At 37.2% G+C, this 17,973-nt stretch overlaps 1 long non-coding RNA gene across 1 annotated transcript in view; it reads right to left on the reverse strand.

Annotated features, from left to right (window-relative positions):
• LOC131546472 (uncharacterized) overlaps positions 1 to 11,529 on the reverse strand; it is a 42,888-nt gene extending 31,359 nt beyond the window's left edge. Inside the window, exons 1-2 of the long non-coding RNA XR_009272718.1 lie at positions 11,474 to 11,529; positions 10,651 to 10,690 (exon numbers count right to left, since the gene is read on the reverse strand). This is a non-coding gene — a long non-coding RNA (uncharacterized LOC131546472). The remainder of the gene's footprint in view (positions 1 to 10,650; positions 10,691 to 11,473) is intronic.
• Positions 11,530 to 17,973: the final 6,444 nt, after the last annotated feature.

A 17,973-nucleotide genomic window follows, 5' to 3' on the forward strand; every position in this document is an offset into this window, starting at 1 on the left:
AGTTATGATGTAGATTTCTGAGGTGCACACTTGTCATAAATTAAACCACTGTTACATACGACGGTGTGTGCGAGCCCTAGACATGGGGAGACCGGTGCTGGGAGCTCCGTGTCGCCAGTTATCGTTAGCGACGGACGCATCTCTTACCAGTTGGGGAGCAGTCATGAGTGTCAGACCACTCAGCCCGCGGTCTGTGGAGTGGCCGCCATCTCCTATGGCACATCAATTGTCTGGAGATGCTAGCAGTCTATCAAGCACTGAAATATTTCCTCCCAGACCTGAGACCATGTGTTGGTGTGCACCGACAACACAGCGGTTGTCTTTTACATCAACCACCAGGGGGGTCTGCGTTCGCGCCCAATGTACAAACTGGCACACCACATCCTCTTGTGGTCCCAGGACAATTTCCTCTCACTGAGAGCACTGTATATTCCTGGGTACCTGAATGTGGGAGCAGACGTACTGTCGAGACAGGGGCCGAGGCCCGGGGAATGGATGCTTCACCCCGAGGTGGTGAAGCAGATATGGAGAATGTTTTATCAGGCAGAGGTGGACCTCTTTGCTAGAGGCTCTGTGTAGACCACCTTTCGAGCCCATAGAGGAAATTTCAGATCGTCATCTTACCCTCAAGACTACGTTCTTGTTAGCAATCACTTCTCTAAAGAGAGTGGGTGACCTTCAGGCCCTATGAGTGGCGCCTTCCTATCTCGACTTTGCGCCTTTCTGTACCCTTGAGCGGGTTACACCCCTAAGGTCCCCACTACTGCACCGCGGCCAATAGTACTGCAGGCCTTCCACCCTCCTCCCTTTCAGGATCCAGACCAGGCGAAGCTTAACTGTATGTGTCCTGTGCGAGCACTTGACACATACGTCCACAGAGCTGCCCTGTGAAGAAGGTCGGACCAACTGCTTGTGTGCGTTGGTCCGCCCAAGAGAGGTCTCCCGGCTACCAAGCAGACTATCAGCCGGTGGATTGTCGAGACAATCACGGCCTGTTACGAGTCCTCTGGCCTCTCCTCGCCTTTGGGGGTCAAGGCACACTCCACTAGAGGTATGGCAGCCTCCAAGGCCTTCTCTGCAGGTGTCCCTGTATCAGACATCTGCAACACTGCGGGTTGGTCCACCCCTTCCACCTTTGTCCGGTTTTACGACCTAGACATCGGTACTACCCCAGGTTCTTCAGTCCTCTCGTCCTAGTCGTTTATGTTGAGACATACACACAGGGCAGGGACTTGTAAGTATGGCGGCGTAGGCATCTCGTTCCCAAAGCGTGGTGACGCAGCTCGAGTTCCCGAGGAGGAACGTCTCCAGGTTACGCATGTAACCATGGTTCCTTGAGGGAACGAGACGCTGCGTCACATTGCCATACTTCCGGCATCCCTGCCAGCACAGTTCTTCCATGACTTGAGGCTGACGCCGGCTTTGCCGCACGTGCTTTTATGCTTCCTGGTCTCTGACGTCACTCGCCTGTAACGTCGCGCCCTTCCATTGGACAGATTACACAGCAGATTCAGAGCCGGTCATGCAGGGGCGTTCCCAAAGCGTGGTGACGCAGCGTCTCATTCCCTCAAGGAACCATGGTTACATGCGTAACCTGGAGACGTTTAATTTAGTTCAATCTGTGCTGTAAAAAGGTTGCATTAGCAATATGTGGGTATAATATGTCACAGTTTACTTTATTTTGCTATCCTCACTTACATAAATGAACTATAGTGTCCTGCACCCAGTAGTAAACAGATATCAAAAATTCTATCTGCTGTCTGAATAATTTTTGGTTTGACTGTGTGTATAGATATGCTTTTCAAACTGCTACTAAATTAGTTTATTTCAACTAATAGGCCTGGCTTACCATTTGAACAAATATTAACTGTCCAACGTGCAGCGCCTTTTTTAAATGCAATGTTTTTGATGCTCTCATAGAGTTGGGTAGCACTCGAAATGATGTGTCTAGAACCTCTTGACAAATGAACATCTAACTTCAAGCATAAAAGCAAGGTCTCAATGAGGCTCTATGGGCCTCATCCGTATGCATACGTATATTCACATAGATTCACAAGCGAATCATAATAATTGAACAAACAGCAGTGGTATTTAACACTTTTCAGTACTAAAATATCAAAATAAACCAATAGTGATATGTAATATCTATATATATTATTTATATAAATAAACATGCACTTTTCTAAAATTAGCATGGAGTCTTTAAAAAATACTGCTGCATTTGCCATAACATGGCTTGTTATCAGCCAGTTGCCGAGCTTTTTAACTAGCAAGACATCATGCATCAATAAAACTACTGCAATCAGCTTCATCGGCTATTTTTTGCTGGTGAATGCAAACAAGCACAGAAACACATGCTGGTTTAAGCTGTTTTCTTTTGCAGTGGGAACAGATCTTTCAAGTTATGATTGGCCCAAAAACTTTCCTTACCAGGGGAATTGTATCATGACAGAAGCATTTATTATGATTTTAGTGAAATGATTTGGATTGATTTGTTACCATTAGTTATTGCTTCATATTTAAATCAAAGCTATTGGCAAACCAATGAACTCCCAAATGGCTAATATTCACAAGTGCAAAGCTGATCACCGAAAAACATTATTTTTTCCCAGTATTCAAAGCTTGCGTTTGCATAAAATAAATGAAAATCACACATAAGATGTGACAGGGAAACATTGCGGTTCAGTTAAATGCTTTGCTGACTCATTTTACAGTCAGAATGATTCTCATCGTTCACACTTTAAAGGCGAAAATGAGGGACTCAGCGCTTTCCTCTGTGACTCATCTCACCGTGTCATGGCCTGTTTCCCATCAACTCCCTCGAGCTGAGACATCCATCCATAATGCCCGCAAACTGCTGAGCATCACAATAGCACATTAAAACTATCCATGAGGCACATTGAATCTGACGAGTGAAGCTTGGCCGAGGATGTTCACGAGGCCAGGATGATTTTTCAAGACGCTGTGCCCAGCACACATGTGCATCTGGAGCCATAAGTCCACTTCTGAGAAAAAATCATCAATGAGCACGGAAGCTGCATCTAATGACCTTCAAATATTAAACGGTTGCCTTAGAAGAATAATCGGATGATAAACATTACTGAATCTTTAAGCCTCTATTGCATCTCCAGTGACGTTGAAGCTTCTCCAGTCACGAAACACTGAAGCGGTGCAGCTCAACTACCACATTTGCTCTTTTAGTCATGAAGCCAGAGATTGTTTATTGCTGTCAGAAACCGAACCTGCTTTTCATCTCTTTTCAAAAAACAGAGCCAGGCTTCTATGAACAACAGCACTTGATATTGTAACAGCCATTGTGTTTATTTTTCATGAGATGCATCTGTATTCAAAATGATGATGACTTGATACACAACGCACGTTTAAATGTCTGACATGTTAGTGCGCACTTTACACAAATAATTGCAGACTAGGTACATCAATTATAAGGTCGTTTTCCTTCCCAGCTGTAGCTATGATCAGAAAATATGTTTGCACACTTGAATAGCAACATGAGATTTGATTCTTGATGACATGAAAAAAGAAAGGAAGTGTTTACATTTCATTTTTCATATTTCAATACAAAAAAAAAAAAAAAAACATGTTAATGAAATGTAGCACAGAGACACATAACAAAGAGTGCATTTGATTATTACCTCATTTTCACCCAGTTCTAAAGATGCTTGCTAGTCACGCTACGCCAAAAGTTGCTCATTACTGGAATAGCTCTATTTTGAAAGCTAAACTACTGTCACGCTACTGATTTAAAAAAAAAGTAGTTCAAATGATTACCATCTCCGAATTTCAGTCTGTCGTTCCCCAAGCACCGCTGCTCACAATAAACAATCAATGCATTCAGCTCCGTTAATGAATTCCAACAGCCTCTTAAAATCTCCAAAGCTCAAAAGCAATTGGCAGCCTTCAGAAGCAGATGTCCCATAGGTGACCAGCTGCACGGGTCCTAATGTTTATTATAAGACTGAGCAAGTGTCTCGCAAGGTGAGGGGTCAGGAGTGGCAAACGGCATTAGGGGCCCCCTGTCATGACCTTTTAAATAACTGCAAGGTTATGTGACTCTAGGGTTGATGGTCACATGTTGGGGTCAGGCGTGAGGCTCGACTAACGCTCTCTGACGTTCAGGGTGCTGACATGTGGGTACACTGACACCCGTCTAATACAAAAAGACACATGGCTGTTGCACGGGCCGAGTTAATAAGAGAAACTGTGGCAAGAGCTTTGGAATGGCAAGTCATGCTGGTAATATGACAGAGGCTTTATGAAAGCCAGATCTTTGAGAAATGTCGTTTTCTGTTCTCTGGTCCAAAATGTATTTGTCAATTCAAAGTGGCCCGGGAGAGACGACGCTATTGCAACAAGGCCTTTCTCTGAGAGCCCGTCCAAGACTTTAATCAACCATGAAGAATATAGGTCATTAGAACTAAGGTGTTTAGTGTCCATAGCAAATTAGTTAAGGTTCTGAGATGCTGACAAAAGCTTTCATATCAATCATAGTAGGGATGAAGCAAAATCTGCTCTTACTGACAACACAATCCTGCTCTTTGATCAAGGCACTTAAGCCTTAAATTGACCATCCCTGCAATTAGTATACTGTAAAAGTAGACAAGATATTATTTTTTGCGTAACACCACAAGCTATTCTGGTGAAAAAAAAACGCTTTTGAATGACTAAATATTGATAAGGTGGCAGCATTAAATATTAATATACAGATAAGCATACACTTAGAAGAATATTCCAGGTTAGGCACAAAGCCAAAAATGTGGATTACCTTAAAAAAGATTTGACTCATCACTTCTTAAGTAAAGAAATAAATAAACTCACTGTGGCAAGTTAACATCTCACAATTCTAATTTCTAGCAGTTCTGAGTTTATACCTCAATTTTGACTTTCTATCTTGCGATTCTTAGAACTGCAAGGAAAAGAAAGTCAGAATTGTGAGATATACACTCAAAATTGCAAGAAAAAGATAGAGATAAAATGCTGCAATTACCCTTATTTCGTATCCCGTGGTGGACTTTTCCAACTTTTAGAGGATTAAAAGCAAAAATAATAAAAAAGAAAGAAAGAAAGAAAGAAAGAAAGAAAAATAAGTGGAAAATATATGGGGGGAATATATATATATATATATATCTGTGTGTGTGTGTGTGTGTGTGTGTGATAAATAATTTTTAAATAAATAAAATATATTTTTTTTCTCTAGCACATCACACTTTCTCACAAATATGATGCATTTCTTAGCATTTTTGCTTTAGACAACCATTTGTAAGGTGAAGAAATCTTCTATTATCCTTTGCCATATAAGACATGATTCCTATCTTCATGTCTGTTAGGCTGGGCCAGATTAAAACTATTCATTCAGTTTCCAGCTGATTTTCACATTAAGGAATGACTCTGAAGATATTATTTTATGCCTAATCCTGATTTCCACTACTTTGCCGTTTTTAAGGTAAATGATACAATGAGTACTTTTTGTCATTAAAACTTTTGACATTTGACTGCTTTTGATGTTTTGACAAGTACAAGTTTTTTTAACAAAGTTTAATTAAATTATGTAATAACAGGCTTTTATTTATTTATTTATTTAAAGTTAGTGGTTAAGTTAGTAGGCCTAACGTTCTTTTACAATACAAGCTAAAATCATTGTATTGCTTAAAACCCATGTAACCATACATCAACACACTAAATCCACTCAAAACACCTCAGCAACTGCATAGCAACCACGCTCAATCCCTAGCATTGAGTTTTGCTTGAGGAAACTACACTTTGTATATTTTCTTTCAAAATTCCCTCTTTGCCCTTACCACAAATTTTGATAATGTACAGATACCGTTCAAACTTTTCTTTGTTTGAAGGTAATAATTCATTCTTCACAAATTTTAGCCAATAGCGGTGGTGTCGTCACAATATTTGCACACAGAAACAAGTGGTCAGAATTTGGCTGGTTAGAACAGCCTGTTTAGCTCTATTCTCTTGCTGCCTTGCAAGCACCAGTGTTTCCTCTAGGAAATGCAGATCTGGTTAAGCGATTGCTCTGCTCACGGAGAAAATGAATGGCAACTTGTGCGCATTGCTGTGAGAAAGTAAGTGAAAAGGACAGAAAGGGAATATGAAGATAAATTGCTCTTGATTTTGGCTCGGCCTTGCTGATATCATCGCTGCATGCATACAATTACATGCAACGGACACATTTATTCTGAAGCTCGCTTTTAAAAAATGTAGTAATACTTGGAGAGAACACGAGCATCTACAGTGATTTCACTGTGGACGACATACATTATCTTACCATATCTGAGGCAAGATGATGTGGAACCACTAATTGGAATCTCCATGGCAACTCATCACAAGCTTAGCTAATGTCAGATCTGCAACATAAATCTTTCAAAACAGCTCAGCTCTGAGAGAGAACAGATGCGCTGTAAACAATCCAAGACAATCCAAGCATACTGAAGCAGTCCTGACTCAGTAACATCAACACATGAGCTGTGACCACATGGACCATGTATATTTTCTGGGATGTTTTGATTGCACCCAGTTGCAAATTGATCCTTTGTAGGCGATAGTGTTTAGGATTTGTAAAGTTTCTTGTGCAATGTAGGATTTACAAGGCCCAGGCGATGCTTGCACGGCCAAGGCTAAATGATAAAGAGTTCTGCAAAGACATGTTAGACAAGCTTGTTTAGATTTTTTTCCCAAATGAGACATTTATATAAAACAATTGACCCTTTGCTGGGCCGCGCCTCAAAAACGTTACTGACCAGTCCAACCTTAGCAACTGCAGCCGTCTGCTATACTAGCAGACAAACTTTTTTCAATGCTTAGTCTACTCTGCATAGTTGCAGGGTTGGCTTCAGAAGATGGAATGTGAGGTGGCCACACCCCATAGGAAGTGGAATTGGAATTACAGGAAGAGGAATACTTTTAAGACAGGTAATGGTAAACTGGAAAATTAAATGTTCTATCCATCCATCCATCCATCCATCTATATACAGTATATATATATATATATATATATATATATATATATATATATATATACACACACAGTCATGGCCAAAAATATCAGCACCCTTGGTAAATATGACCAAAGAACGCTGTGAAAATTAATATACATTGTTAATCCTTTTGATCTTTTATTTAAAAAATTCACAAAAATCTAACCTTTCATTGGATAATAAGAATTTAAAATGGGGGGAAATATCATTATGAAATAAATGTTTTTTTCTCAAATACACGTTGGCACATTTATTACAAGTCCGAAATACAATTATTGGCACCCCTAGAAATTATTATGATTAAAATATCTATGAAATATATTTCCCATTCATATTCACAATTTTGAGCACTGATTATGAACATGAAATTATCCAGACATGGCTTCCTGTTTCACAGAAATATAAATACGAGGGAAAACAAAGCCCAAATTCCCTTAATCATCCATCACAATGAGAAAAACCAAAGAATATATTTCTGTTGTGCAGCAAAAGATACTTGAGCTTCACAAATTAGTGAAGTGGCTTTAAGAAAAGAGCTAGTGCAGTGAAAATTCCCATTTCCACCATCAGGGCAATAATTAAGAATTTCCAATCAACAGAAAATGTTACGAAACTGCCTGGAAGGGGACGTATGTCTATATCGTCCTAATGCACGGTGAGAAGGAGAGTTTGAGTGGATAAAGACTCTCCAAGGACCACAGCTGGAGAATTGCAGAAAATAGTTGAGTCTCGGGGTCAAACAACACCTACATCACCACATGTTGTTTGGGAGGGTTTCACGAAAAATTCTCCTAGCTCATCCAAAAACAAGCTCCAGCATATTCAGTTATCAGACACGACTGGAACTTCAAATGGGACTGGCTTCTATGGTCAGATGAAACAAACAAAAAAAAAGGAGCTTTTTAGCAGCAAACACTCAAGATGGGTTTGGTGAACACGGGGATAAAAAGTACCCCATGTGTACAATAAAATATACTGCTGTATTTTTGATGTTGTGGGCCTATATTTCTGCTGGAGGTCCTGGACATCTTGTTTAGACACATGGCATCATGGATTCTATCAAATACCAACAGATACAAAATCAATCTATCTATCTATTTATCAAAACTTTTTTTTCTTTTTTTCAAAACTTTCAAACAAGGCAGACATTTAATACTTTACAAATTTAGCTTTCGTCATTTTTTGACCACTTAAACTAAATCTTCAAATAATTATTTATATTAGCTTATCTGAGTTAGCAACAATGACGATTGCTTAGTGAATGTTTAATTAATCAAAATTGGCTTTTTTAATGAAAAGATCTTTTTTGTGCATTCCCAAAGTCTCATAATTTGTGTCCCAAGACAGAGAAACTGATATGAATACACTGTTGGGATGATTTAAATCATTTAAGTGTCATTACATTCAGCTAATAGTTAATAACTTAAGCCAGAGAATTACATTATATCATGCTTTTCCTTTCAACGTACAACTGACAGACAGATGTTGCTTCCCACTCACAAGAATGCTGATCATATGTCAGGTTTTCCAGCACAGCGTGCCAATACAGTCTCATTTCTTTCAAGGTGAACGTTACTTCAAACTCAGTTTTTAGTAGGACTGCATAAACAGAAGATGGGAAGAATTATCCTTCACATGCCATAAATCATGCACAATATGCTACTGATGAACTCTCCGAGCTCTGTAAATTTCAGCAGCAGACCAAAGAGCAGGCATATAACCTCAAACAATTTGATCTCAGTATTCCAGATGTTTTGGCACCTACTGTAGAAGTAATGACAGAAAAACAGAGCAAATAGAATTTGACATTCTATTTGTTAACAATACCTCCTAAATGTAAAGCACAGCAAAAGCACTCATACTACTCGAATCGGCCAAAGATGTAAAATGTTGCTCAGTGAAACTGCAGAGCTGGCATTGACTGTGAGGGAACTAAGCCAGAAAGAATTTGCAGAACTTCTTGCTTTTTCTGAGCTGCTTTGGTGGAGAAAATCAATTTTAACATGGTAAAATGAGTTCAACAGAACTAAGAGTAAATGAAATTAGAATGCATATTTAAATTAGACAAAATATTAAATAAAATTGTTTTTGCCAAAAAACAAACAAACTATAAATTATTAAACATTCTTTTGCATCCACATGCATAAATATACACAAGCTCATGCATTACAGTTCCTTAAATGCACCATAAATGTTTGGATTTTTTTCCTAAAAATGCCAGTTTCTGAAAAAAAAATCTCAGAAATTAGTGTAGACTCATCAAAATTTCTGCCTGCCTAAAAGTACTTACTATTTTACAGATTTAAGACCAAAAACTAACTGGAATATACATTTCTGCTAATGTATATCTAGTTTACAAAATTCTGAGTAAAGACTTGATGACATTAACATTTGCAAATCAAAACTTTCCAGGTTGTCTAATGCACCCTTCCTGTGCAATATGCATCAGCTGAGAATAAAATTACGTTGAAATTTTAGTAATCATATAAATGACAACCAATGGCATTGATCACAATAAAGACGTCACTTGAAGATGATGAGAGAGAGGAAAGTGCATTCAGAGTTCGTTTCTCTGCAGCCCATTGGAACCTGATTTGTCAGAAATATATAAATCCTGTCTGCTATTGCCATAGTAACAAAAACTTGTCGCCATGGACACGGTTAAATTAATACAAAAACATGCCAAAATACATTGGCACAAAGACCTCAGTGACAAACATCAGTGACTATGGCTACAGTCGATGATTACAAAAGCTCCCTTCCTACTGTAGGTGGTACCCCTATAGGAGCTTTCCAAAGCTTACACGTTCTCCTGGTGAGAAGAGGGCAAAAGCAACCAACAGACATCAACAGGGAAGCCAGATAAAATCTGTGCCTTCGAAATCTCTGAAAGCCCATTCAGGGCCGAGCTAAATGCCCGTTTTCTGAATGGGGCTGTTAGCTAAGCTTTTAACCATCTCAAGGAGAGATATCTCTACAACACATGTTCATTTTGGCTATGAATTTTCCAGGCATTCAAGGTCTCTATCTGCTCACATGAAAGCCTGAATGGCAGTAACTGTTTAAACTAGCTGCAAAATGCACTTAAACTACTGATAATATCAAAACAAAAGTAAAAGTTTGTTATGAGGGTGAAACATCTTTTGAAAGTTGCTCTGGATGCCTTAAATCATTCTGAAGAAGCCATTGGTATGCAGGCCTTAACTAGTCTCCTACCCTGGACAGGCTGGTTTGCAGGTTAGGAGACTAACTGTCCTAGCTAAACCAACTGAACTGAGACCTTCTAATCTAGTCCATCTTAAAACAGCTAACAACTGAGCATCTGGTATCAGCTAACCATAAAATACAACCCCTAATCCAAACCCTTCCATGCTTGTAATAGAAAAAACATGTAATAAAATTGTTGCAAATTATTGAGTTGTCATGACAAATTTTCTCTCAATGTACTTTAAAATCATTTACTGCAAAAAAAAAAAAAAGAAAAAAAAAAGTAATTTTCCAGTGAATGTATCTAAAAATCCTCAAAACGAGATAGTGAGCAAGACAATAAATACACTAACAATAAAGATGCATTCTCTGAAGTTTTGCTTAGCAAGCAAATGTATACTGATTTATAGAAAAAAAATGCAGAAAATGTACTCACTCTTAAGTTGTTCCAAACCTGTATGAGTTCCTTTCTTCTGCTGAACATAAAAGAAGACAATTTGAAGAATGTGGGTAATTCAATATCTTCTGCTGTGTTCAGCTGGAGAAAGAAACTCATCCAAATTTACATTTTACATTTACATTTATGCATTTAGCAGACGCTTAAAAGCGACTTACATTGCATTCAAGTTACAGTTTTTTTTTTTTTTTTTTTACATTTTATCAGCTCTTGCTTTCCCTGGGAATCGAACCCATGATCCTGGCGTTGCTAGCGCCATGCTCTACTATTTGAGCTACAGGAAAGCTATATTTGAAATAAACTATATTTAATAAACTAAATTTGAAATGGAAAAAGACTAAACCTGATTATTCAATAAGAAGCCATTTTTGCTGTTCACAAACTATTGTACTTTTGTAATTTTACATATTTCTAAGAGAAACATAATCTTCAATCAGTATTAGTAGTAGTAGTAGGAGTTATTTTTATTGCCATATTCAATGATTAAGTGCAGGGAGGGGAGATAAAAACCAGGCGTTACATATCAGGTTATTGGAGGGGCACACCAATGAACCACACAGTAAGACCAGGAACATGCATTAGAGAGAGAAAAAAGGTAATATTTTATTTCATGTTAACTTATACACTCTGAAAACTAAAAGATGTGAGGTTTAATAGCTCAGAACTGGGATAGTCGAGTTGACATATCTCTCAAGTTGCAAAAACAACAAACAGCTGACAGTAGCACTGAGACATCTTCCCTGTGAGTTGATTTGGGAGCCAAAAAGTTTCATTCACCATGCTGAATTTGCACATAAATTACCTTGAAGTGCTTCATGCTCTCCTTGACTGTGTTTCTCTGGTTCCACCCTGGCTGGCAACTCCAGCAGCATACTAAAATCGGAAAGTAAAAATGGTAATGAGAGAAACCGTGTCCTCTTCCAAATAAAATCTCATGCTAAGTGAACTTTCTTCACGGCTGAGATAGAACCATTGTGAAACGAGTGCATTTAAGTGGCCTTAATGTTAGCTTGCTTATCAGTGCTTTCACAGCACGGTTTGCCTTTATAATTACACTCGAATGTCACGTTAAGACAAGCTAGGCGAAGAAACAGGTCACTGCCAGGTTTATGGTTGACAAAGTTTGGTCAAGAATTTGCCTTAACCCTTTGCAGAGACGGGAGCCTCTCGTATGCGGGTTCGAAAATGAGGGCCCTTGATAAACATCCTTCATACCACAGGAAAATTTGCAACATAATTATATACTCTGCAAAGCCTCCATGTCCTCTCTAGAACTATTTGAGAGTCTCTGCAGAACCATAGACGCAGTTGGGATCCACGACCAAATCACAATTCTTACCCACTGACCGGTCGTAAACTAGAAACCAAGAACCAGACCAGATTCCCCTACAAATGGCTGCCGTGTTCGACACAAGTCCTCTTGGCTGGGTCATTGAAAGAGAAAGCAGAACATACCACTGGCGTGGCCTCATTGCGGTCAGTGCGCAGCCACCTTTCTGAACGGGCGAACGCAAGACTCCAACAATACGTCCATTGTAGCGTGTGCATGGTGCATATCTTTGGTGGAGTACTGTCACAGAAGACAGATTGCTGGAAGAAGAAAAAGCAATTGCACTTAAATAGTGACGACATTATGAAGGACAGCAGAGCATGTCAAACATGCGTCGGTTTGTGCGGGCCAGGCAGCAGTCTGGCAGGCCTGGAGGAACGAAACAAGCAAGAATGCAGGGCATAGTCACATGGTTTATTCCTCCTAGGGGAAATAAAGACTCAAGATGAGCAGAATATGACACAAGCAGTCTGTTTTAGGTCACATAAAAATTGTATTATGATAAAATGTACCAATATTCAATGAACAGTTCATTAACCCATATAACTGATGAATCAGTATTAAAATTCTTGCCGATATATGGCTAATAATTCTAAATTATTTTAGAATGCAGAAATAAATCAATTAATTTGTTTACTGCAAAGATTACATTTATAAGGAAATTATTATATTCAGTAGCTTATCTTAGTTTTCTATAGGCTATTTAGTGCCAGTTTACCAGGAAGTGACGATTTTGTTCTCTTTGACTTGTTGGATGGAAACGGTGCTCGTTCGCAAATGTTTTATGCAATATTCCAAATTTGCGCATAAGTTAAATTCGCAATTTTGGATGGAAACTTTGGACTATTTTAATATGTTGATTTGCTGCCTAAGAGACATTTGTTATTAGTTGTGCTACTTAATATTTTTGTGGAAAAAGTGATACAGAAGAACAGAACTGATTTGAAATAAAATAAAATAAAAAAGTAACAATTAATGTCTTTACTGTCATTTTTGGTCATTCTTGCCAAAGTATTCACCAAAAAAAAAAATCTTACTGACCCCAAATTTTCGAATGGTATTATAGTTCTTTCCGCCTGTTAAGCACATTTAATTTAATCTAAAACCTGTTCTATAGAATTTCCCAGATTTTTCCCAGAAAAGTTTGCAAATTCTTTGGGCCTAGTCACTACTATCCGTCTTATAATGTCCTTTAAAAAAAAGGGCCCCTCAGGCATTTTATAAGTAGGATAATCTTCAGTCAGGAATGTTTTTAGTCAACCCTGTTCTTTTTTTAAGGTCAGGAAACGTGGGTTAGCTGAGAACAAATTCTGCATGCGTTGTCTGGAGGAATATTCTGTGCCAGCAAAAACCACGGCTTTGACCTCTAAGTATGTGCACAATCCCTGGGCCAAACATCCTTACAGACTTCAGAAATGCAAATGAAAGACGAACACTGTATTATTGATTTTGCAATAAATTAATGAGATTTTTCACATGCCACTTTTAACTTGCATGTACTCTAATATTTTGCGAAATGATGGTTGAGAGGAATGGATTTTGTTGATCAAAATCAACAGTAAGATCCAATGAAAGTGTTTTCAGAGAAGGACACTCATGCATCGGGAATAAATAAATAAATATATTAACTATAAATCAAATCGTTTTGGGAGCCTTTCGTAGTTTACACTACGACGTCGACGTGTAAACTACGAAAATGTGAATTTGTGAAATCAGTGACGTCAGGCACATGTGTAGTCTATAGAAATGTGTATATGCGCAGGTGCGTAGTGTATCTTTACAAAGTGACATCTACTGGCCTGGCTGCATAATACAGCATTTGTATAACAAAACATCTTGTCAAACATATTTAGAAGCATATTTTTTAGATGATATTAAAAGACTCACAGTGCAACCCCCCAAAACAAATTAATTGTCATTTTAAATCTTTACCAGTCTTTGCCACTGTCCTCCAAACCACTCGATTTTATCCACTTGTCAGCAAGAAGTATTTAATCATTTAAAACACACACACACACACACACACAATTGTATGATCACTTTTTCTTTTACACAGTATATTTAATCTATTTCTTTAAATAATCTTTGACTGGGCTATACTGGTTAGCTGAACATGTATTAGCTGTGTGAGTTTAAGGCATCCAGAAGCCTCATTGTCTCTCTGATGCTGCTTCTATTCAACAGGCAAGCCATGTAATCCTGGGAATTAGGCCGAGATGAACTACAAAAAGATGGATAACTGGGGGCAGTACTACTGGTCAGTCCTGACACATCTGGACACAAACTGTCTCGTGTCTGCAAACGTACATTTTTGTAAAACTAAACATAAAGAAAAGCTTAGAGCAACCTGTATCGATTCGACCAATATGGACTCCAATGGTAACAAAATTATTAGTTTGGAGCTGTACTAACTGTTTGACCAACCAAGGGATAATGGGGACACTGTGCAGAAAACTGTTTTGAAAACGTTTATTATTTTTGCGTTTCAGTTTAATGACGCTAGTGGCACAGATATTACGAAATTTAAATGGCTAGATATACCTGAAGGTTTAAGGCTACTGTTTTCCAGACAAAATGTGTAGTAACAAAATGCACAGTTTACAATCAAAAAACTCTGAACTGGCAGACATGAGAGCATTTCTTCTAGGGATGTGTGTTGTTTTTATAATCTAAAATGAAAACTATATTATTTATATTATATTATACAGATTTATATTATCATATTATATTATACTGTATATTATAAATAGTAGACAGAAGGTTTAAAAGAAAAGGTTGAAAAAAATAATAATTTTAAATATTAAAATATAAATGTCAGACATAAACTTGTGAAAATGAAACAAAATCAAACTAGTTTATGTTGAAGAATGGAAATGGAAATAAAAATAAACTTAATTAAATTTAATAAAAACTAATAAAAAAGACAAAAACATATATTAAAAAAAATGCTACAACTAAAATTAAAATAAAAACAAATTCAAAATATTGATAAATAATACCAAAACAACACCGGAGGAGCTCGCCAAACACACACACACAACACTATTGTACAATCTCACAGCCACATATTAACATACATGTTAACGCTTGAAATCTTTAGTTTGTGTAAACAGTGCAACGCCCACAAGGCTGACTGAATAAAAGACAGATGGAGACATTACATGATGAGAGACATTAATTTACCAATTAAGGCGTTTTTCAGACATGATGGAGAGCGAGAAATTCCTACACTGATGTTCACAGACCACATCCTACTCATAATATTTGTACATAGACACCTTTCTTCCTCTGACAGCATTTTTCCATGGATTTTTCACCAAGTGGGCGACTGCTTTCGCAAACTGAGAAACATTTCAAGCATTGTAAATATTCAAAGAACCGGACAACACAATTAAAATGTGACTGAGATAGCATAACATGCTACTTTTGCTATACACATTGGAAAAGTTCTTGACATGCGAACAAACAGCAAAACGTATTATGAACCCAATAAGCAAAAATAGTATGGAAATTGTATGGATTTCCACTGGCAGAAACATATTTTAACAAGTACACAAACACTTAAACTTCAGTACTCTAGGAGGCGAGAAAGTTCATCTGTGTCATTCAAGCCCATGTGTTTTTATTCAGGTAGCTACAAATAAACTTGTCCACATGAACTAACTTGCGTACTGTACAAACACTTCCACTTTATTAGATGGCAAGATGTAAAGCAACAAAATTAGCCATTTCTTATTGAGGGATTGAGAGTTTGCATAACTTGAAGTGCATTTTTAATTGTCATAAACTTAACAAATATGATTGAATGTTTTAGAGTGCAACAAACCAATTAAGAGCACAAAACATCCAAGCAAACCATCACTCATACTCAAAGATGTTTGTGCTGGTGCTTTCCCTCCAAAATGTTGTCACTTCCTGGAGGATGATTTTATTAGGGAAGTGGCTGTTGTTAGTTAAAATAATTTTAGATGTCCAGTGTTTTGAAACTGTTTTATTTGGTTTCCTCGCTTATGACGCATTTTTTCATTAGGAATATTATTTAATTAATCTGTTACTTCTATCAACTAAATTAAGCATACATAAATATAAATAACAGGGAAATAAACCTTTTAATTTTAAAGACAGAAGTTCAAAAATACCTAAAAAAAAAAAAATAGATTGAAAAGTTTGAAAATAACAATGTGTTAATATTTGTAAACCGTTTAATGTTTTTATTCAACTGTATTTATTATATTTTTTTATTTGTAATTTTTAAATCATTAATTAATAAGAAAACAGTATTTAAAACATTTTGATTAGAGAAAGAAATATCAATAAAATGAAAAATATAAATATAAATATGAAATTAAATCATGTAGTGAAATTATATAATTAGTTGTGACATTATAATAACATTATAAAAATATAATTTATATCCAATATCTTTATCATATTATTTTATAATATTACAATATTTAATAAAACCATATAAATTATATTTAATCATATTTAATATTACACAAATAATAACAATTTATAAAATACTTTTAACATTTAACATATTAAAACATGGTCCACAAGAAAAAATAATTGCCTAACGTTAATTAATATCAATAAACAATTTTTAAAAATGTAAAAAATAAAAAATAAATCTCCACATGGTACTCTGGTTAGTAGTGTTCACACCAGTAATTTGCGACCGTTTATCTCCTCATTAGCGAGCGGATAACAGTTCCAGCTCGTTTCCAGTAACTTGCACTCTGCATCCATTAAGTTTGTTTTATATCCAGGGATAAATATGCTGTGAGTGAACTGGGGCAATTTGATAGCTTATACGACTGGAAAACAGTCCCAGTTCAGGTCCAGAATGGTAGATCATAGATGACTCATGAAGAAATTCAGCAACAAATATGAAAACAGGCATAATTCAATGAACAGTAAAACATCTTTGCAAGCTTTCTGTACACCAGTGCCAGGAAGACAGGCGCTGTGGAGCTGTTAGTGTAAAGATGATATCAATCAGACAACTCAGGCTTACTTTAATGAAATCTAAACACCACAAAGACACATGAGTAGTTAACAAATAAAAATTGGACTGTGTCCTATGGTGTGACATAGCAAAAATGTAGAAAAAAAAAATTAACATACAAATAACATGAGAAAAATGTATCTTCATTCTTAGAATTACAAATAGCATGAGAGAGGTTTGTCTTCAATGTTAAGAGTTGTTTTTTTTTTTGGGGGGGGGTTACATTTTACATCACACCATAGGACACATTGATACGTCAACTACCCATATATTAAGCAGTGAAGTTTTCAAAAACATGCATACAGAAGCAACATGTATCATGTAACATGCTTCATGTATCAAAACAGCATGTACATTCTTGATGGCTGATGTCTGTCTCTTTGACTCCTGAGTGTGAGATGTGTACAGCAGCACTGTGTAAATCTCTGGTAATGAAACGTTCAGCGTCTGCGGGCCAGCATTCATTCGAAGGTGAGCCTCTTACCATTGCTAACAGCTCCTTCTAGTGGTCAAAATCTCAGAGGTGAGCTAAACTCAGCAGCAAGACCCATACAGACACTCAGGCTTGTACAGCTGGGTAAAACAAGAGACAGCATGTATGGAAAGCACAGAACAATCAAAAGAAATGAAATATCGTGTGCAGTTCTTTAAACCAGCTATCACACATCTGACAAAGCAATTTCAAAGCAAAACAGAGCAACCCATTGATGAACTTTACATATGGGACATGTGCAAATGCCATTTTGGAGCACTCTATAAGGCAAATCAGGGACATGTAAACAGCAGAGGGCCACTTGGACACCGAGCGAACGGTATGATTAAACAATAGTGTCTGTTAAATCTCATCTAAATTGTGGTTTAAGCAGTTCAGAGTTCAGAACAGGTGGGTGTAGATTGCCTATTCTTAAACTACCACCAAGACCACTGTAACTAAAGCTCAAACGAGACTTGGCAACTCGAGGAA

The sequence above is a fragment of the Onychostoma macrolepis genome, chromosome 09 (genome assembly GCF_012432095.1).
Source record: "Onychostoma macrolepis isolate SWU-2019 chromosome 09, ASM1243209v1, whole genome shotgun sequence".
Lineage (NCBI taxonomy): Eukaryota > Metazoa > Chordata > Actinopteri > Cypriniformes > Cyprinidae > Onychostoma > Onychostoma macrolepis.